This window comes from Nycticebus coucang, chromosome 17 (assembly GCF_027406575.1).
Source record: "Nycticebus coucang isolate mNycCou1 chromosome 17, mNycCou1.pri, whole genome shotgun sequence".
Lineage (NCBI taxonomy): Eukaryota > Metazoa > Chordata > Mammalia > Primates > Lorisidae > Nycticebus > Nycticebus coucang.
The window spans coordinates 82,195,744-82,218,992 of NC_069796.1; the positions used below are offsets into that span (position 1 = coordinate 82,195,744).

General features: G+C 43.0%; 1 protein-coding gene and 1 pseudogene across 1 annotated transcript in view; one reads left to right on the plus strand and one right to left on the minus strand.

The window, feature by feature from the left end:
- Positions 1–23,249, minus strand: part of COL23A1 (collagen type XXIII alpha 1 chain) — a 349,419-nt gene that overhangs the window by 278,770 nt on the left and 47,400 nt on the right. The window lies entirely within an intron of this gene.
- On the plus strand, positions 5,794–5,887 carry LOC128569392 (uncharacterized; annotated as a pseudogene).

A 23,249-nucleotide genomic window follows, 5' to 3' on the forward strand; every position in this document is an offset into this window, starting at 1 on the left:
TGGCAGGAGCCATGTTCCGGCGCCCAGTCTTCACACGGCTTTGACTCATGTGACAGCTATTTGCTGAGAACCTCTCCTGACTATGCAGTTGATTTTTGTGACCTCCAAAGACTTCAAAAATGCAAACATCCATGAGAGGAAGCATTACCAGGGATATGAGTTCTATGTCATATGCTTGGGATCCCTGGGGAACAGCTGGTTTCAGCAGTGCAGTTTATCACTCAGGACTTCCACTCCAAAGGTCCGAACCTGAGTCAGGATAGCTTATATAACTAAGAGACTAGGTTGCTCTCTTGACCCAAAGATTCAGGTGTAGCTGGATCCAGGTTCTCCATGACATCATCAGGACTCTGTTTCCCCCGTGCTGGCTTCATTCTCAGGGGAGCCCACTTCATTCTGTGGCCCCCAGCAGCTCCAGGCCCGCATCCTGCCAGCTCAACAACTCATGTGGAAAGATAGCCTATTTCAAGATTTCTAGGAAAAGGCCGGAATCGCTTTGGGATTGGCTGGGTCATGTGCTTATCATCAGAACCCACCCCAAGACATATAGTATGAGAATTGGGAAGGAGGGTTATGAAAAGGGAAAGCAAGGTGCTGTCACAAGGAAGGGTAACAGATGCAATTCAGGAAAACCAACCCAGGCCCAGCACAGACAGCGATTCTGGAAATGGCTGGGCTTTGACCCTGACCAGCCCTAGCCCTTACCAATCTCCTCTGCCCCCTCCTGAGACCACTTAACCAGCCTGTTGATTCTCCTGCAGCCTGCCCTGTTTCCAGGCCATCCTGGCTCTTGCCCCACTGTCTATGCTGAAGCCTCCTAGACTTAGGAAACAAGGCTTTCTTTTTCCATAGATGTCCCTGTCTAGAATCCTGACAGGCCATATAGCTCAATAAATGACTAACTCATTCACTCATCCATTCATGCTCTCAGTGATTCCCTCATTCATTTAACAGGTGTCTGTAAGCCCAACACTCTGGGGCCTCCATTTGCATACACTCTACCTGTTCAATCTGCGTAACTCTTTAGGATAACTGCAGATGAAGAAATCAAGGCAAGAAGAGGTGAAATAAGTAGACCAAGTTCACATGGACCCAAAGGCTTTGCCTAATGAAATCAGTGCAAAATGGAAAAAGATAATGTGTCCCAGGCTCATAGGAAAAGCTTCATCAACATAGAAAAATGAAGATCAGGCAAAATGTATCCATGAGCACAGCATGGCCTAGGGCAGAACACTGGAGAAATGCCCAAAGCTTCCTACACCTCATCAGCTGCCTTGGGGAACACAGATGCCTTGAATCCACCCCTCAGAGACCTCACAACATGGGTGGAGGAAACCCAAATGCATAGAGATGGCAGCAGCCTGTGCGCTTGGGAGTTGTGGGGAGAAAGAGAGCATGAGGGCTGGGTAATCAGACAGGACTTTCTGGAGGAACTGCGGCTTACAGGGACCCTGAGGAGAGAGGCCAGAGGGCAGACTCCAGCTGGGAGGAGGTGACATCTGTGGCTTTCCTTCCTAGTGTCCTCTTCATACTTTCACTAGCAATAGTAGCACCTGAGTTCCTCTGGGAAGCACCCTTCCGCCTGGCTCAGCCCATGTGGGTTTGGGTAGAGCTGACCCCATCCCCTGACCCAGGCTAGCCAAGCAAGATCCACATCCTCTCAGCTACAATGAAGGGTTTGGGTGAAATGTGCTGTGCTGAACCAGGGAAAGTCCTCAATGGGATTCTATTGGGACACTCAGCTGGTAGGATGTGGGCCTGGAACTGGTGAGGGCAGAGCCTGCCTGAGGGTGAAGCTAACCCAAGACCACAGAGGCAGGTGCAAGCAGACCCAGCAATAGGACGTCAGCTGCTCATAAAACCAGCCAACTCTAGAGTTCAGAAAATTCCCTTTGTTCTTAAGCCATTTTGAGTTGAGCTTCCATCATCTGCAACAAAAGGAGCCCTGATGCAGGCATGCAACTTTGGGGAGCTAGTGAGTCTTCAATGGGGTGTTTCCCTTCTTGAGCCTGGGGGCTGAGGATAGAGGGGGGCCATGCAAGCCACAAAAGACTTGAACCCCTAAATATGGAGTCAAACTCAGGCTGCAGTCCAGTGTCCTCTCAGCCTCCCTCCTCTGCTGCCCAGACATTAGCCTCAAAAAATGGTCACTGTAAGGGTTGAAGTGTGAGTCCATGATGCTGCTCCTAGACCCCTGTTTATTATATCAAACATTTTGTGAAATTGTTCCTATCTCCACTCATCCAAACTGCTGCCTTCCAGAAAGATGGCCTCCTTCATCCTAGCACGGGATGTGGTGGTATGTTGCAGATGAGCACCAGACCACTCAGAGCCAGAACGGGGAAGGGAGAACTAAGTCCAGAAGCTCAGCCGTGCCCTGTAGGCACCTGGCATCAGAGGGGGGCCAAAAGCCAAGCCGAAAAAGATGAGGGTCCTGTCCCCAGAAGTGAAGCCTAGATGGGTGTGGAGAAGAGGGGCCTGGGGAGGGAAAAGGGGCCTCAGTGAGGTAGCCTGGGTAGCCCCAAGGACTCGGCAAGGGCACAAGTCTGTGCATTCAGGGCTGGTCCTAGCTGACCCTCCTGTGGCTCCCTGATTGAGGGCCTGAGCCAGATGGCTGTCTACATGGCTTCAACATACTCTGCCCCCCAGCCTCCTGATGTCCCCCATGAAGAGCCTTGGCCTTTTCTGTTCAGCTGATCTGAGGTAAGTGGCCGACCTCCTCATCTCCCCTCCCTAGTCCTCTGTCAACTCCAGGAGGCCTCTGAGGCACATTGCAGCCTTCTAAGAGAACATCTCCTACTTAGGTTCTATTTCTGGGAGGCGGCTAGCCCAGATGGTTTGGTGTGTCACAAGTCCGCACTGGGCACAGCCCCGTGTACAAACTGTCCTCATGACTCAGTAACCAGTGTGTGTGTGGGGGGCGGGGGGTGACAGGGAGGAGGGGTGCCTGGCCTCTGCAAAGAGCTAGAGACAACTGTGCGTCCCCACTTAGGGCATCCTCTGTGCTCTCCCCTGGGACCTGCTGCCACTGGCTGCTACTCAGATTCCCCTGCTCGGCTCCCTGAGCAGCCTGGACACTGGGAACCTGGCTAAAACAGCCTGAAATGGAAAATGTCAAAATAAAAAGTTTCCAGGATTTCTTGGGTAAGAAATAGTACGTGCGCACGCGCACACACATACACAAACGCACACAACAAGGACTTACGTGTGAATGAGTCAGAAACACCTGGAGGCTTTTCTTAAAATACAGCAGAATTTTAAATTCAAGGAGAAAGGCCTAAAACACATTTGGGGCTTTGGCAAATGCCATAGCTTTTAGCTAAGTCATTTGTCTACCTAGAACGCACTGCCCAGCCCCTTCTTGCATCCTAACTTAGCTGCAACCCACCCAGGGTGTGCCGATTCCCTCCTCGGGGCCTCCTTCTGTCTACTGTCCTACCCCTCAGCTTGCCTGCCTCCTAGAAACTTTTTATTTTGACATTTTCCATTTCAGGCTGTTTTTTTGAGGAACAGGAGGCTATGTCCCTTTTTTGTGACCAGTCCTGCCTTAAATATTAGCTCTTATTAAAGTTCTTCCTCAACTAAACCCATTCATGATTTCATTCCCCCTTCACCAGTCTGACACCCCCTATAGGGGTTATCAGTTCTGCCTATTAAGTCTGAAGAGAAGCCAGAGTATAATTGCCCCCTTTTCTGGTGACAATGTGTCACTTTTCTCCCTTCCCTCCCCTGTCCCAGCTCAGGGTTTGAGTGGGACTGACCCACCTCCCCAGTAACTACAGAGATGTACATGCATCTCTGGTTTGGTCTTCCCTGGCCACAGTGATGGTTCCAAGATGAGCAAGCAACTTGCTTTTGTTAAATAAGAGTCAATCTCTCAACCTCTTGAGTTTCCTGAAACTAACAGAAAAGAGGGGCTTAATGTCCACTGGGATTTGTGAGCCTGGAGTTGTTGACCATCTTGTCATTGCTTAAAGGCGAAGGCAGTGTGTCACTTATCTACTGCTGCAAATAAACATAACCTAAGACTTAGTGTCCTAAAACATCAAATTATTATTTCTCATGATTCTATGAATTAACTAGGCTTAGCTGGGGGGCTCTGCTCTGCACAGTTGAGGCTGAGGTTCCCAAATGGGTTCTTCTCTAAGATATCTGGATTGTCTAAAATGGCCTTGTCCTTCAAGGACTCTTTCCACGTGGCCTCTCATCCTCCTCAAAGTCCTTCAGTCTAGCACTGAGCTTCTTCACAGCTGGTCATCTGGTACCAAGAGGACAAGCCCTGATAAGCAAGTGGCCCGTCAAGCCTCTATTTGTATCACATTTGCTAATGTCAGGATGGCCAAAGCCAGTCACAAACCGGGCCCACAGTCAATGTGGGAGGGAACTACACAGGGGGAGGTGCCCAGGGGTCCCCAGGATAACTGTCTAGCACAGAGGTGCAGGGGAGGCATTAGCACTAAAGTCTCAGAATCCAGCTATGCCCCAAGTCAGAGATCTACCCTTGCACTTTGTAGTTACCTGAATCAAAATCAAACTAAGAAAATCCTCTTTTCCCTCTCATTTAACCAAATCATTCGGAGTTAGGTTTCTGCCAATGACCAATGGAGGGATGAATGCTGCTTTTATGTCAAGCCCAGAGTGAACATTACAAACACAGAATGAAAATCATATACAACAGACTTAGCTTAAAAGGGGCATTCTCAGTTGTCTGTCTCCCCAACAAAGCTACAAATCGCCAATGGATGGGTCCACACCTCAGGCCTAATTTGTAACTCCTTATGTCCAACATGGTGCTAGACACATAAGACATGGTCAATAAAAACTCACTGATGAACTATTATAACATTATACACTTTCAAATGCCACCATATAAGTTTTCTCAAGTCTTGTGTTATAAGATAGCAACTCCCAAAATTAACTAGAATTTGTTTACTTTTAAGACAGACAAAAGTCTACTATAAGGGTCAGCCCCATCCCTGACAAAAATCACAAAAAAAATATTTTTTATTTTTTTTTGACATAATCTATTTTATTTTTTATCCACTCTTTTGCTCTGGGTAGAGTGCTGTGGCATCATAGCTCACAGCAACCGCAAACTCTTAGACTCAAGCAATTCTCTTGCCTTAGCCTCCCAAGTAGCTGGGACTACAGTCACCTGCCACAATGCCTGGCTATTTTTAGAGACAGGGTCTTGCTCTTGCTCAGGCTGGTCTCGAACTCCTGAGCTCAAGCAATCTACCTGCCTCAGCATCCCAGAGTGCTCAGATTATAGGCATGAGCCACCATGCCAGGTCACAGAATCTTTTTTATAACAGTTGCTTTTATTTTCTTTTTTTGAGCTAGACTCTCATTTTGTCCCTCAGGCTAGAGAACAGTGGCATCATAATAGCTCACAACAACCTCAAACTCCTAAATTCAAGGGATTTTCCTGCCTCAGGCTCCGGAGTAGCTGGGACTATAGGCACCCACCATGATGCCCGGCTAAATTTTTTTCCTATTTTTAGTAGAGACAGGGTCTCACTCTTGCTCAGGCTGGTCTTGAACACCTGAGCTCAAGGAATCCTCCTGTCTCTACTTCCCAGAGTGCTAGGATTACAGGTGTGAGCCACTGCACCAGGCCCATATCAGTTTATCCACAGTCTTGCCCTGAGAAGTCTAAATTCTCTTGAATTCTGGAATAGTGAGGGTAAACATGAAAGAACAGGAACATTAAATTTAAAGCCTACAGATGCACGGTAGTTTAAAGCATGTACACAAATTCTTTGACATTTCTCCCATCAAAAGGCAGAGTCAGTGCTCACTTTAACAGCAAATATACTAAAATTGGAATGAGATAGAGAAGATTAGCATGGATGACACACAAATTCACAAAGCAGTCTATATTTTTTTCTTTTTTTTTTTTTTGTTTTTTTTTGGTAGTTAATACTAGCATTTTATTTCAATATTATAATACCTCTCTTTTGTCTTTCCCAATTAAACTTAAAATCTTCTATAATTAACAGCATGTATTCAACCAGTATAAAAGTCATCTTTATACTATCTACTCTACATTATGCAAAATGATTAAAAAAATTTCAACTATTTACAAGAAACAAAACATATACAGAGGTGGTTTTAAAGTCTTCCTTCCCAGAATTTCCAAGCCGTAGATTTTAAGCAATGGGAATTCAATTCTTTTTTTTTTTTTTTTCTCCTTTTTTTTTTTTTTTATTGTTGGGGATTCATTGAGGGTACAATAAGCCAGTTACACTGATTGCAATTGTTAGGTAAAGTCCCTCTTGCAATCATGTCTTGCCCCCATAAAGTGTGACATACACTAAGGCCCCACCCCCCTCCCTCCATCCCTCTTTCTGCTTCCCCCCCCATAACCTTAATTGTCATTAATTGTCCTCATATCAAGATTGAGTACATAGGATTCATGCTTCTCCATTCTTGTGATGCTTTACTAAGAATAATGTCTTCCACTTCCATCCAGGTTAATACGAAGGATGTAAAGTCTCCATTTTTTTTGATGGCTGAATAGTATTCCATGGTATACATATACCACAGCTTGTTAATCCATTCCTGGGTTGGTGGGCATTTAGGCTGTTTCCACATTTTGGCGATTGTAAATTGAGCTGCAACAAACAGTCTAGTACAAGTGTCCTTATGATAAAAGGATTTTTTTCCTTCTGGGTAGATGCCCAGTAATGGGATTGCAGGATCGAATGGGAGGTCTAGCTTGAGTGCTTTGAGGTTTCTCCATACTTCCTTCCAGAAAGGTTGTACGAGTTTGCAGTTCCACCAGCAGTGTAAAAGTGTTCCCTTCTCTCCACATCCACGCCAGCATCTGCAGTTTTGAGATTTTGTGATGTGGGCCATTCTCACTGGGGTTAGATGATATCTCAGGGATGTTTTGATTTGCATTTCTCTAATATATAGAGATGATGAACATTTTTTCATGTGTTTGTTAGCCATTCGTCTGTCGTCTTTAGAGAAAGTTCTGTTCATGTCTCTTGCCCATTGATATAAGGGATTGTTGGCTTTTTTCATGTGGATTAATTTGAGTTCTCTATAGATTCTGGTTATCAAGCTTTTGTCTGATTGAAAATATGCAAATATCCTTTCCCATTGTGTGGGTTGTCTCTTTGCTTTGGTTATTGTCTCCTTAGCTGTACAGAAGCTTTTCAGTTTAATGAAGTCCCATTTGTTTATTTTTGTTGTTGTTGCAATTGCCATGGCAGTCTTCTTCATGAAGTCTTCCCCCAGGCCAATATCTTCCAGTGTTTTTCCTATGCTTTCTTTGAGGATTTTTATTGTTTCATGCCTTAAATTTAAGTCCTTTATCCATCTTGAATCAATTTTTGTGAGTGGGGAAAGGTGTGGGTCCAGATTCAGTCTTTTACATGTAGACATCCAATTCTCCCAACACCATTTATTGAATAGGGAGTCTTTCCCCCAAGGTAAGTTCTTGTTTGGTTTATCGAAGATTAGGTGGTTGTAAGATGTTAGTTTCAGTTCTTGGTGTTCAATTCGATTCCAAGTGTCTATGTCTCTGTTTTTGTGCCAGTACCATGCTGTCTTGAGCACTATGGCTTTGTAGTACAGACTAAAATCTGGTATGCTGATGCCCCCGGCTTTATTTTTGTTACTAAGAACTGCCTTTGCTATACGGGGTTTTTTCCGGTTCCATACAAAATGCAGAATCATTTTTTCCAAATCTTGAAAGTACGATGTAGGTACTTTGATAGGAATGGCATTGAATAGGTAGATTGCTTTGGGAAGTATAGACATTTTAACAATGTTGATTCTTCCCATCCATGAGCATGGTATGTTCTTCCATTTGTTAAAATCCTCTGCTATTTCCTTTCTGAGGAGTTCATAGTTTTCTTTATAGAGGTCCTTCACCTCCTTCGTTAGGTATATTCCTAGGTATTGCATTTTCTTTGAAACTATGGTGAAGGGAGTTGTGTCCTTAATTAGCTTCTCATCTTGACTGTTATTGGTGTATACAAAGGCTACTGACTTGTGGACATTGATTTTATATCCTGAAACATTACTGTATTTTTTGATGACTTCTAGGAGTCTTGTGGTTGAGTCTTTGGGGTTCTCTAGGTATAAGATCATGTCGTCAGCAAAGAGGGAGAGTTTGACCTCCTCTGCTCCCATTTGGATTCCCTTTATTTCCTTGTCTTGCCTAATTGTATTGGCTAGAACTTCCAGCACTATGTTGAATAGTAAAGGTGACAGAGGACAACCTTGTCTGGTTCCAGTTCTGAGAGGAAAAGCTTTCAGTTTTACTCCATTCAGTAAAATATTGGCTGTGGGTTTGTCATAGATAGCTTCAATCAGTTTTAGAAATGTGCCACCTATGCCTATACTCTTCAGTGTTCTAATTAGAAAAGGATGCTGGATTTTATCAAATGCTTTTTCTGCATCTATTGAGAGGATCATATGATCTTTATTTTTGCCTCTGTTAATATGGTGGATAACGTTTATGGACTTGCGTATGTTAAACCAGCCTTGCATCCCTGGGATGAAGCCTACTTGATCATGATGAATGACTTTTTTGATGATAAGCTGTAATCTATTGGCTAGGATTTTGTTGAGAATTTTTCCATCTATATTCATGAGTGAGATTGGTCTGAAATTCTCCTTTTTGTTTGGGTCTTTTCCCGGTTTTGGTATCAGGGTGATGTTTGCTTCGTAGAATGTGTTGGGGAAGATTCCTTCTTCCTCTGTTTTTTGGAATAATTTCTGCAGTACAGGAATAAGCTCTTCCTTGAAGGTTTGATAGAATTCTGGAGTGAAGCCATCTGGACCAGGGCATTTTTTGGTTGGAAGCTTTTTTATTGTTTCTTTGATCTCAGTGCTTGAAATTGGTCTGTTCAGGAGGTCTATTTCTTCCTGGCTAAGTCTAGGGAGAGGGTGTGATTCCAAATATTGATCCATTTCCTTCACATTGTCAAATTTCTGGGCATAGAGTTTCTGGTAGTATTCAGAGATGATCTCTTGTATCTCTGTGGGATCAGTTGTTATTTCCCCTTTATCGTTTCTGATTGAGGTTACTAGAGATTTTACTTTTCTAGTTAGTCTGGCCAATGGTTTATCTATTTTATTTATTTTTTCAAAAAACCAACTCCTTGTTTCATTAATTTTCTGAATGATTCTTTTGTTTTCAATTTCATTGATCTCTGATTTGATTTTGGATATTTCTTTTGTTCTACTGAGTTTAGGCTTAGATTGTTCTTCTTTTTCCATTTCCATAAGATCTCTTGTGAGATTGTTGACGTGCTCTCTTTCTGTTTTTCGAATGTAGGCATCTAAAGTGATGAATTTTCCTCTCAAAACTGCTTTTGCAGTATCCCACAGGTTTTGGTAGCTTGTGTCTTCATTGTTGTTATGCTCAAGGAAGTTAATGATTTCCTGTTTTATTTCTTCCTGCACCCATCTGTTATTCAACAGAAGATTGTTTAGTTTCCATGCCTTTGGGTGGGGTCGAGCATTTTTGTTAGAGTTGAGTTCCACCTTTAGTGCCTTATGGTCTGAGAAGATACAAGGTAAAATTTCAATTCTTTTGATTCTGTTGATATTTGTTTTGTGTCCCAGGATATGATCAATTTTGGAGAATGTTCCATGGGGTGATGAGAAGAATGTATATTCTTTATCTTTGGGGTGGAGTGTTCTATATGCGTCTATCAAGCATAGTTGTTCTAGGGTCTCATTTAAATCTCTTATGTCTTTGTTTAATTTCTGTTTAGAGGATCTGTCCAGCTCTGTAAGAGGTGTGTTAAAGTCCCCTGTTATGATGGTATTGTCAGATATCATATTGCTCAGACTGAGTAAGGTCTGCTTCAAGAATCTGGGAGCATTTAAATTGGGTGCATAAATATTTAGAATTGAAATGTCTTCTTGTTGTATTTTTCCCTTGACCAATATAAAGTGACCATCTTTGTCTTTTTTGACTTTAGTTGCTTTAAATCCACATGTATCTGAAAATAAGATTGCAACTCCTCTTTTCTTCTGAATTCCATTTGCCTGAAAAATTGTCTTCCAACCCTTGACTCGGAGCTTTAATTTGTCTTTTGAAGCCAGATGTGTTTCTTGCAGACAGCAAATGGATGGCTTGTGTTTTTTAATCCAGTCAGCCAATCTATGTCTCTTCAGTGGGGAATTCAAGCCATTAACATTTATGGAGATAATTGATAAGTGTGGTAGTATTCTATTCGTCTTATTTGGTGGGACTCCATTGCTTAGTTTTATCCTTTGCATCAGTGTGGAGGTTAGGTTCTGTCCTTTGATTTCTGAGTTCTTACTTTGCTGCTGATCCATTGTGGTGGTCAGTGTGCAGAACAGGTTGAAGTATTTCCTGTAGAGCTGATCTTGTTGTGGCGAATTTCCTCAATGTTTGTATATCCGTAAATGATTTGATTTCTCCGTCAATTTTGAAGCTTAGCTTGGCAGGGTACAGAATTCTGGGCTGAAAATTGTTCTGTTTAAGTAGATTAAAGGTAGATGACCATTGTCTTCTTGCTTGGAAAGTTTCATTAGAGAAGTCTGCGGTCACTCTGATGGATTTGCCCCTGTAGGTCAACTGGCGCTTACTCCTGGCAGCTTGCAGAATCTTTTCTTTTGTCTTGACTTTAGACAGGTTCATCACAATGTGTCTTGGAGAAGCTCGGTTAGAGTTGAGGCGACCTGGGGTCCGATAGCCCTCTGAAAGCAGTGTGTCAGAATCTTTGGTGATGTTTGGGAAATTTTCTTTTATAATATTCTCTAGTATGGCTTCCATTCCTCTGGGGCATTCTTCTTCCCCTTCTGGAATTCCTATAACTCGTATGTTGGAACGCTTCATAAAGTTCCATAATTCTGACAGTGAACGTTCTGCTTTCTCTCTCTTCTTTTCTGCCTCTTTTACTATCTGAGTTATCTCAAAAACTTTGTCTTCTACCTCTGAAATTCTTTCTTCTGCATGGTCTAACCTGTTGCTGATACTTTCCATTGCATCTTTAAGTTCCCTGATTGACTGTTTCATTTCCTTCAGCTCTGCTATATCCTTTTTATATTCTTCGTATCGTTCATCTCTGATTTGATTCTGTTTTTGGATTTCCTTTTGGTTATTTTCCACTTTATTAGCAGTTTCCTTCATTGTTTCCATCATTTCTTTCATTGTTTTCAACATGTGTATTCTAAATTCCCTTTCTGTCATTCCTAACATTTCTGTATAGGTGGAATCCTCTGCAGTAGCTACCTCATGGTCCCTTGGCGGGGTTGTTCTGGACTGGTTCTTCATGTTGCCTGGAGTTTTCTGCTGATTCTTCCTCATGAGTGATTTCTTTTATCTGTTTCCTTGCCCTAATTTTCCTTTCACTTCCTCTTGCTCTTTAAGTTCTTGTGCCTGTGGACTAAGGGTTACAGGACCAGAAGGGTGAGAAGGTTGAAGAGCAAAAAAGGGGATGAAAGAAAGGAGAACCGAGTGATAAGAAAAAAAAAGAAAGATAGAGAAAGGAGAGGGGGTGGGGATAAGGAATATTGACAAAAAGAAGAGAGGCACAGAAAGAGGGAGACAGGGCAATATAGGTGTACAGTAGGGTACTTTGACACAACCTTAAAAAAACCCCACCTTCTGGGGGTGGCCAGTGGGGTGGTTCCCTTGAGGTCAGCAGCTCTTTGCTAACCTGATCAGACACAGTACCCCACCTCCACCAAGTAGAGAGGAAAGACAAAAATGCTATAAATCAAACCAAAACAAGCAAACAGAAAACTTTACGGGGATAAAATTGGGTGAAAAACCAAGTGATAGTGGTAGAAACACTAGCAAAAATGAAGTTGTAGTTATTAAAAAAGGCAGCAATGGGAAATTATAATTAAACCAGTAAAATTGAGAAAGAAAAAGGGATCTGTATGGAAAAGATTGAAATTAAAAAACAAAAGAACATCAACAACGTCAAAATAAACAAACAAAAAAAACACAACCAAACAAAAAAAAAAAAAAAAGAAAGAAAGAAAAAAATACACAACCAAAAACAAAGCAGTTTGTATATGTTATTGAATATTGTCTGGGCAACACGTGGTCTTCTGGGGTATGAGATGTTAGTCACAGTTCTGATACAACTGGAGGCTGCTGATTTCTCAAACCTCAGCAGGTAGACACCCTAAATCTCTCTTCAGCCTACTTAAAAGGCACTTTGAACTTGTAAACTTGCTGAGCAGAAGCTTTCCCAGCTTTCTCGCTGGAATCACTGCTGAAGTGGCTATCCACTTACTCAGTGTGCCAAAACCGGTCTCACTCTGCCCCTGAGGGTTAGGGCTGCAAGGCGGCTCAGACCCAACCCTTAGGCTACTTGGTTGCTGGGTTACCAGCTCCCACCCGTTTCTAGCTCTGGGACTCTGAGGGCGGAGCTTGCCGGGGCAGATCACTGACAATGGTTCCGTGTGACCCACCGCCAAACAGTTTTAGCTCCGTCTGGCTCAGCGGCTCAGACTGGGGCCCTAGACAACGGCCAAAGTTCTCCGCCCTCCCGCTCAGGCCTTCCCCAAGGCAGTTCAACTCAGTGCCAAGTCCAAGGACATCAAAACAGTTCACAGGTAAGGCCTTTCTGGTTTGCAGTCTCGCTGCTACTGAACTTACAGTTGTGGGCGGGTTTAGACGGATTGAACACACGCGACCACTTGCCGGTTTTCCACTGTTTTAGTCCTCCTCTTGGGGTCCAGAAGTCTCTCGCTGACTCCCTGTATCCTCATAGGAGTGATGGTAGGCAGATCCCACCAGCCAGAGATGCCTGAAGTCCTATCTCCCCAGACTCACGGTGCCCAGATGCAAGGAAGCTGTTACTCGGCTGCCATCTTGCTCCGCCTCTCCTATATTTTTTTCATACACAAACCAAGTAATGTAAACTAAATAACCTTATATTGAATGACAGCTGGGTCGAAGATGAGATTAAGAAGGAAATCACCTTCTTAATCTTCTTGTTTTTGAAACAAAATGATAATGAAGACACAAATTATCAAGACCTGTAGGATACTGCAAAGGCAGTTCTAAGAGGGAAATTTATAGCATTGGCAGCCTTCATCAAGAGAACAGAAAGAGAGGAAGTCAACAACTTAATGGGTCATCTCAAGTAATCGGAAAAGGAAGAACATTCCAACCCCAAACCCAGCAGAAGAAAAGAAATAGCCAAAATTAGAGCAGAATTAAATGAAATGAAAACAAAAGAATCATTCGGAAGATCAATATATCAAAAAATTGTTTTTTTGAAAAGATTACAAAATTGATAAACCTTTGGCTAACCCAACCACAAACAGAACAGTAAAATCCCTAATATCATCAATCAGAAATGATAGAGGAGAACTAACAACAGACACCTCAGAAATTAAAAAAAAAAATGCTTAATGATTACTACAAAAACCTCTATTCTCAGAAATATGAAAATCTTGAGGAAATGGATCAATACCTGGAAGCATGCCACTTTCCTAGACTCAGCCAGAAAGAATTGAAAATTTTGAATAGACCTATATCAAGCACTGAAATAGCATCAACTATACGAAACCTCTCAAAAAGAAAAGTCCAGGACAGATGGCTTCATGTCAGAATTCTACTAAACCTTTAAAGAGGAATTAATACTTATATTACATAACCTTTTCCAAAACAGAAAAAGAAGGAATGTGTCCCAACACATTCTATGATGCAAATATCACCCTGATCCTCAAACTAGGAAAGGACCCAACAAAGAAAGAAAATTATAGGCCAATATCATTAATTAATATCAATACAAATATTCAATAAGATGCTAGCAAACAGAATTCAACAACACATCAAAAAAATTATACACCATGACCAAGCTGGTTTTATCCCAGGGTTACAAGGTTGCTTCAACATACATAAATCTATAAATATAATACATCACATAAATAAAATAAAAACAAAGACCATATGATTCTCTCAACTGATGCAGCAAAAATTTTTGATAAGGCTTGGCACCTGTGGCTCAAGCAGCTAAGGCGCCAGCCACATACACCTGAACTACCAGGTTTGAATCTAGCCCAGCCCGTCAAACAACAATGACGGCAGCAACCAAAATATAGGCGGGCATTGTGGCAGGCACTTGTAGTCCCAGCTACTTGGGATGTGGAGGCAGGAGAATCGCTTGAGTCTAGGAATTGGAGGTTGCTGTGAGCTGTGATGCCATAGCACTCCACCCAGGGTGATAGCTTGAGGCTCTGTCTCAAAAAAAAAAAAGAAGCTTTTGATAATATCCAGCATCAGGGCAGTGCCTGTGGCTCAAGGAGTAGGGCACTGGCTCCATATATTGCAGGTGGTGGGTTCAAACCCTGTCCCGGACAAAACTGATAATATCCAGCATCGTTTCATGATCAGAACACTTCAGAAAATAGGCTTAGATTGGTCATTTCATAAACTGATAAAGGCCATCCACAGCAAACTCACAGCCAATATCATATTGAACAGAATAAAATTGAAAACATTTCCACTCAGATCTGGAACTAGACAAGGATGCCCACTATCTCCTGTTCAACATAGTAATGGAAGTCTTAGCCATTGCAATCAGGCAAGAGAAGGTAAACAAGGGTATCCAAATGGGGTCAGAGGAGATCAAACTCTCACTCTTCATGGATGATATGATCTTATTATACCTAGAAAACCCCAGGGACTCAACTACAAAACTCTTAGACTCTTAGAAGTGATCAAGGAGCTCTTGGTCCCATATTGAATTCGAATTGGAAGAGGTGAGTCTGGTCTCAAAATGGAGGTAAAACCTCCGTTCAATTGCCCCCAGCCCGACTCCAGCCGTAGCCACTGCCGCTGGGGGGAGGAGGGCCATGATCCAAAGGAACCAGAGCAGTTGAGAAAACTGTTAATTGGTGGTTTGAGCTTTGAAACTACAGATGATAGTTTAAGAGAACATTTTGAGAAATGGGGCACACTCACAGATTGTGTGGTAATGAGAGATCCCCAAACAAAACGTTCCAGGGGTTTTGGTTTTGTGACTTACTCTTGTGTGGAACAGGTGGATGTAGCAATGTGTGCTCAACCGCACAAGGTGGATGGGCATGTTGTGGAACCAAAGAGAGATGTTTCTAGAGAGGATTCTGTAAAGCCTGCTGCCCATCTCACAGTGAAGAAAATTTTTGTTGGTGCTATTAAAGAAGATATAGAAGAATATAATTTGAGAGACTACTTTGAAAAGTATGGCAAGATTGAAAACATAGAAGTTTGGAAGACAGGCAGAGTGGAAAACAGAGATGATTTGCTTTTGTAACTTTTGATGATCATGATACTATTGATAAAAATTGTTGTTCAGAAATACCGCACTATTAATGGGCATAATTGTGAAGTGAAACAGGCCCTTTCTAAACAAGATTTGCAGTCTGCTGGATTGCAAAGAGGTCGTGGAGGTGCATCTAACAACTTTATGGGTCGGGGTTGGAGGTGGTGGCTGTGGTGGAAACTTTGGTGGAAGAGGAGGATATGGTGGTGGAGGTGGTGGCAGCAGAGGTAGTTATGGAGGAGGTGATGGTGAACACAATGGATTCGGAGGTGACAGTGGGAACTATGGCAGTGGTCCTGGTTACAGTAGTAGATGGGGCTATGGTGGTAGTGGACCAGGATATGGAAACCAAGGTGGTGGATATGGCGGTAGAAGAGGATATGATGGTTACAATGAAGGAGGAAATTTTGGAGGTGGTAACTATGGTGGTGGTGGTAACTATAATGATTTTGGAAATTATAGTGGACAATAGCAATTACATTATGGACCCATGAAAGAAGCTCGGGCTTCTTCCATGTGGTGGTGGTTATGGATCTGGAGGTGGAAGTGGTGGATATGGTAGCAGAAGGTTCTGAAAACAACAGAAAAGGGCTACAGTTCTTAGCAGGAGAGAGAGCGAGGAATTGTCAGGAAAGCTGCAGGTTACTTTGCGACCATTGTCCCAAATGCATTAAAGAAACTGTAAAAATCTGCCACAGAAGGAACGATGATCCATAGTCAGAAAAGTTATTGCAGCTTAAACAGGAAACCCTTCTTGTTCAGGACTGTCATAGCCACAGTCTGCAAAAAGTGCAGCTATTGATTAATGCAATGTAGTGTCAATTAGATGTACATTCCTGAGGTCTTTTATCTGTTGTAGCTTTGTCTTTTTCTTTTCATTACATCAGATATATTGTCCTGTAAATTGTGGTAGTGGTAACGGGAATAAAAAATTAAGGAATTTTTAACTTAAAAAAAAAAAAAAGAAGCGATCAAGGAATAGAGCAGTGTTTCAGGATACAAAATCAATACTTACAAATCAGTGGCTTTTATATATACCAACAATAGTTGAACTGAAAAAATAGTCAAGGACTCTATTCCTTTTGCAGTAGTGCCAAAGAAGAGGAAATATCTGGGAATTTACCTAACAAGGATGTGAAAGATCTCTATAAAGAGAATTATGAAACTCTGAGAAAAGAAACGGCAGAAGATATTAAGAAATGGAAAAGCATACCAGGCTCATGGATGGGAAGAATCAACATTGTTAAAATGTCCATACTACCCTAAGCAACATACAAATTTAATGCAATCCCTATCTAAAGCACCACTGTCATACTTTAAAGATCTGGAAAAAATAGTGCTTCGTTTTATATGGAACCAGAAAAAAACCTCGAATAGCCAAGACATTACTCAGAAATAAAAACAAATCAGGAGGAATCACGCTACAGACTTCAGACTATACTATAAATGTATAGGGATCAAAACAGCATGGTACTGGCACAAAAATAGAGAGGTATATATATGGAACAGAATAGAGAACCAAGAAATGAACCCAGCCACTTATTGTCATTTGATCTTTGATAAGTCTATCAAAAGCATTAATTGGGGGAAAGATTCCCTATTTAACAAATAGTGCTGAGTGAACTGGCTTGCGACCTGTAGACGACTGAAACTGGACCCACACCTTTCACCATTAACAAAAACTGATTCTCACAGGTTAAAAGACTTAAACTTAAGACATGAAACTATAAGGATACCAGGAGAGAATGCAGGGAAAATACTTGAAGAAATTGGCCTGGGAGAATATTTTATGAGGATGAACCCCCAGGCAATTGAAGCAACACCAAAATTATATTACTGGGATCTTATCAAACTGCAAAGCTTCTGCACAGTCAAGAACACAGTAAATAAAGCAAGCACACAGCCTTCAGAATGGAAGAAGATATTTGTAGGTTGTGTTTCTGACAAAGGTCTGATAACTAGAATACACAGAGAACTCAAAATAATTAATAAGAAAAGAACAAATAATCCTGTTTCCATTGTGGGCAAGAGACTTGGACAGAAGCTTCTCTTAACAAGACAGGTGCAGGGCGGTGCCTGTGGCTCAGTCAGTAGGGCAGCTCCATATACTGAGGCTGGCGGGTTTGAACCTGGCCCCAGTCAAACTTCAACAACAACAAAAAAAATAGCCAGGTATTGTGGCAGGTGCCTGTAGTCCCAGCTACTTGGGAGGCTAAGACAAGAGAATTGCCTAAGCTCAAGAGCTGGAAGTTGCTGTGAGCTCTGACGCCACAGCACTCTCCAGAGGGTGACAAAGTGAGATTCTGTGAAGAAGGTGAAGGAGGAGGGGAGGAGGAGGAGGAGGAGGAGAAGAAGAAATGTGCATGGTCTACAAACACATGAAAAAATGCTCATCTTTAATCATCACAGAAATGCAAATCAAAACCACTTTGAGAAATCATTTAACTCAAGTAAGAGTAGCCCGCATAACAAAATCCCAAAACTACAGATGTTGGCAAGAATGTGGAGAGAAGAGAACACTTTTGCACTGCTGGTGGGAATGCAAGCTAATTCATCCTTTTTGGAAAGAAGTTTGGAGAACACTTAGGGAACTAAAAGTAGACCTACTGTTTGATCCTGCAATTCCTCTACTAGGTATATATCCAGATGACCAAAAATCATTTTTCAAGAAAGATATTTGAACCAGAATGTTTACTGCAGCCCAATTTATAATTGCCAAGTCATGGAAGAAGCCCAAGCGCCCATCAACCCATGAATGGATTAACAAATTGTGGTATATATATACACCACGGAATATTATGCAGCCATAAAAAGATGAAACCTTTATATCTTTTAGGTTTACCTGGATGGAGCTGGAACATATTCTTCTTAGTAAAGTATCTGAGGAATGGAAGAAAAGGTATCCAATGTACTCAATACTATTATGAAACCAATATATAATCACCCACACTTTCATACGAATGATAAAACGCAACTATAGTCCAGAATGAAGGAGGAAATAGGTGGGATAGGGGAGGGGAGGGGAGAAACAGAGAGGATGGAGAGTAATTGGTAGGATCTCACCTATTGTGCACAATGCAAGGGTCCATGTCAAAACCATTAAGAGTAGAGTATAAATGTCTTAACACAACAAATAAGTAAGTGAGGTGAAGGTTATGTTAACCAGTTTGATGAGAGCCTTCCAAATCGTATATAAAATCAGCACACTACCCCATAAATGCATTAATGTATACAGTTATGATTAAATAAAAAATAAATAAATAATTTACCTGTCTATTCTAAAAATAAAAAAAGGCAGAGTCTAACTTCTGTCCCGTTGAATATGAGCGAGCCTGAATGACTCCCGTCCCAGGCCAGTTAGAAAAGGCGATATACCTTCCTCCTGGCTTTCTTGGGATCCTTAAACCCAGCAACTATGTTGTGAAGAAGCCAGAAGCCTCATGGAAAGTCTAAGTGTAGAGGCTATAGTCACAGCTCCCCCCAGCAAAGGTCCCTGCCACAATCACCTGCCAGACAGGGGAGTTAGCAAGTCTTCAGATCTCAGCCTCAGCCAACACTAAGTACAGCAGAGACCAGCTGTCTTCTCTGAGCTCTACTGAAACTGCAGATTTATGGGTGAAAAAAAAAAAAACATTTTAAGCAGTAGATACTGGAAAGATGAAAGGGGCTTCAGAGATGCTATAGCTCATCTCTGGTGATACCACCTTGAAGATACCCAATCGTGTCTGATCTCAGAAACTAAGCAGGGTTGGACCTGCTTAGTATTTGGAAGGGAAATAATATAATTCAGCTTCCCATTTGACAGATGGAAAAAAAGTCCAGAAGATGGAAGTGACTTGCCCTAAAGTGACCCAGAGCAGGATGTGAACCCAGATTCTCTTGATTGCTAGTTTAGAGCTCTTTGGTATTACCTGCCTGGGGTTGACACAACACTCATCCAACCCCCCTTCTCCCTGACCTATTTCTGTGACGCTGAAGGTCTGCCTGCTAAGGATGAAGGGATAGAAAGATAAAAAGAGCCTGGGCTGTTGAAACATCCCTGAACAGATGCACCAGCCCTGAACTTCCCTCTTCCAGAATTATCATCAGACAGGGGAAATAAATCCCCATGTGTTTACATTAGAGATTCTGTTATCTGCAGCCAAATGCATGCCTAACTGATACACTGGCTTGCAGGCCATTCTAGATTCAAAGTCCCTACTGTGGTATTTCCAGCTTATTTTGTTACTATTGCCAAAAACCACATAACTGAGATATAATCATGGGGGCCAAGTTGAGAGTTTCCCACTGCCCAGCTAGCTGCCAGGCTACCCATCTATGGACAGCAAGCTTGTCCTTGCTCGTTCTCAGCCTCCTAAATTGTTCCTCTCCCAGCATCTTGCGTGCTCCTTCTGGCTGATGAAGTGTGAAAGGTGCCTGGTGCTTCTCTCAGCTCTGCAGGCACACAGCTGCAATACCATAGTCAAGGTGGACTGCCAAAGCCGTCAGGAGGGTGAGATATGACAGTTCACATCAGCTGACAACCAGACACAGGGGAGGCCCCCAGTGCAAGGGCACTGCCGTGACCTGCACACTGGAATTTGTGCGCAGGATGGCTGGGCTTCAGAGACGCTGAGTGTCACCTGCTGGCGTGGTAGGGCTCACTCAGAGACCCCATTTTGGGGTCCTGCTGCAGTCAAGGTGTGAGTGACTTCATGTAGAACTACACAGCTGAGGCTTCCCATGGAGGGAGGTACACCAGGCATGTTTATGCCAAGTCTGCCTACTTAGTTATGATTTAGTATTATCCCTTTGAAAATGATCAGGTCACTAAGAGGAACCTCTAATAACTACGTCTCAGGACAGGCCCTTGGGAGACACCTTACTTTGTGGCTATTTTAAACTAAAACACATGGGATGAAAATGGTCTTTTAAGGAGCAGCCTTGAGAGATGGAGCACACCACACACTATGTATATTCAGCTAAAAGGGCCCTCAAGGTCCCCTGAGAAACCAAAGTCAAGAGATGCGGATGCAGGCCGGTCCCTGATGAGTAATTCTAAGCGGCCCACGTTGCAACTTACAAAGCTATCTGCACCTATCACTTTAATCGAGTCATTAGAAATCCCACAAAAGTGGGATGGCTATTACTCTCCCCATTTGAAAGATGGGGAAAATGAGTGTTGAGATATTTAAGAAACTTGCCCAAGGCCACATGCAAATGAATAGGCACTACAGCCTGAATGTTTATGTGCTCCCGCAAAATGCACACGTTGAAGCCCTAATCCCAAATGTGATGACGGTATTTGAAGATGGGGCCTTTGGGAGGTAATTAGGTTCAAATGAGGTGATGAATATGGGGCCCCCCATGATGGGATTTGTGTCCTTATAAAAAAGAGAGAAAGACTGGAGCTCCTTCTCTTTCCACCATATAAGGATGAGCAAGAAGGCAGCTGTCTGCAAGCCAAGAAGGGAGGCCTCACACACTGGCACTCTGATCTCAGACGTTTAGGCTCCAGAAATGAAAGAAATAAGTGTCTGGTGTTTAAGCCACCTGTCTGGGATAATTTGTTACAGCAGCAGGAGCTGAGACAATGGGGCACCTGGCTGGAAATCTTTTGCTCTCACACTAACCCACCCCTCTGAGACTCACATTCCTGTCTGTAAGATAGGAAATGCCTACCTAACAGGGGAATGTAAGGAAAAATGAGATTATGACATCATGGTGATTTAAAAATTAGGAAGCTCTGAGAATGTATAAATGAGATACATTTTTTTATTGTGAATATTCATGACATAAAATTTACCACTTTAATCATTTTAAGTACCCAGTTCAATGGCACGAAACACATTCACCTTGTTGTGAAACCATTACCACTATCCATTCCCAGAAAGCTTTCATCGTCCAAACTGAAACTCTGTGCCCATTAAACAATAACTCCCCCAGCTCCTGGAAAACACTATTCTACTTTCTGTCCCTATAAATTTGATGACCCTAACTACCTCATGTAAGTGGAATCACATGATGCTTTTGCAACTGGCTCATTTCACTTAGCAAACTTCCTCAAGGTTCATCCATGTTGTGGCAGGTGTCAGAATTCCCTTCCCTTTTAAGGCTGAATAATACTACATTGTATATATATGAAAAATATTTTTTACTATTAACCTATTGGTTAAAAGTAAAAGAAGCTTGTTCCTCAGGGAGGTTTCAATGTCACCCAGTGTCACCCCCACATGCACACTTCCTCCCACTCTGGAATTTCGTCCAGTATTAGCAACTGTCTCCCTCCTTCCTTCAAATCGCTCTCAGGACCTGCCTCTCAGCGGTTATAGGCCCAGATAATCTCCTGACTGACAGACGCTCCTATCTCCTACACTATCACAATGCTGGGTGCTGGCTACTTTTGTCATTTTCAAGAGTGGATTTGAGCCGCCCCACCCCCACCCCCACCCTGCCCCATCCCATTACTGATGGACGGCTGCAGCTCTCAGAGCCTTCCTTGGCTAGGCCCTGCCCGGAGCACTACAGAGATTTCCAAACAGTCAACTTGGGGCCTAATTCTCAGTTGGAGCCATGTTTCTTGGGATCTGGGTATGTTCCAACATACAGAATACACTGAGCAAAGGGCTTTCCCAAATTCCCAAACCTAGCATGTCTTAGTCAGTTTGGGCTGCTATAGCAAAATATCATAGACTTAGGTGGCTTAGAAACAACAGAAATTTTATTTGCCACAATTCTGGAGGCTGAGAAGGCCAGGATCAAGGTGCTGTAGATTCAGTGTCTGGCAAGGGTCTGATTCCTTACAGACACCTGCTGTCTCCCTGTGAATGCCCACGGTAGAAGGAACAACAGGTCCCTAATCCCATTCATAAGGGCTCTACCCCCATGGCCTAATCATCTCCCAAAGGCCTCATCATCTTAGGAGTTAGGATTTTGACATATAAATTTTGGGGGAACATAAATACACAGTCCATTGCACAGGGCAAAGAAGGAAGCACTGAGCTCAGAGTCATCCCTTACAAGCAAAGTCAGAAATAGTACAGAGAGCACAACCATGTCCAGTGACAGTATAGGTCCTGCCATGTGCTTTCTTATTTAATTCCCATGAAAACCCTACAAGATAGGAGTCATTTTTTCTGTTGGCTAAAATAAGTCATTTTATATAATTTTGCTTAAAGTTCACAGCTTCCTTCTGACTCCAGAGGTCATGCCCAAATCCTTGAACTTGGTTTCCTCGTCTACTCAATGAGGCTGCCATGCGCCAATCACACATAGGTCCCTTCTGGCTCCAACACTCTGTAAGTTGGGCAAGGTCACTTGCTGACCATGCTTTTGTGAGCACCAGCAAGACAAGAAATGTGAAGCACTCAGCATTGTCGCACACTAAATGGATACTAGGCATCACTCTACTGTGCTCAGAGGCCACTGGATGGTGCACAGGATCAGAGAGCTGGACTATAGACACAGGATGGGGGTCGCAGGAAAATCCAAACATGGGGAAGGACCAGAGCTGGGATGGGGTTCCAGGGGCCAGAAACAGACCCTTCACCTGCATCCTGTCTGAAGGAGGCCATGTCTCAGCACACAGCAGAGAGAGCCAGGAAAGGTTGTCGCAAGTGCTCAACTTGACCAGAGTTTCCAGCCCCATGCAGGAGGGGCATGGAGAAGGCACCCCATCAGGCAGCCCTTAAGTCAATCCATTCCTGTAGCAAGAACAGGGTTGCCTGAGCCTAGTGTGAAGAGCCTGTCAGGAGATTAACCACTTCTTGGCATTGCCAATCTGGCCGTTCACTTCCCAAGACTCTGCAGGGTGAGGAGGTGATAGCCCAGTGGGGCAAAGATTCTGGCCAATCTTGTTCCCCCAGGTAGAGTGCTCAGAACCTCTGATGTGGAGATTGCCCCCAAGGTATCTGGTCTTCCAGAGCTGTCCTTGTGATGGGGGATGGGCCTTTCAGAACTCTCCCTGGAGGAACAATTCACTGCCATCCCACGGGATTCCTCAGG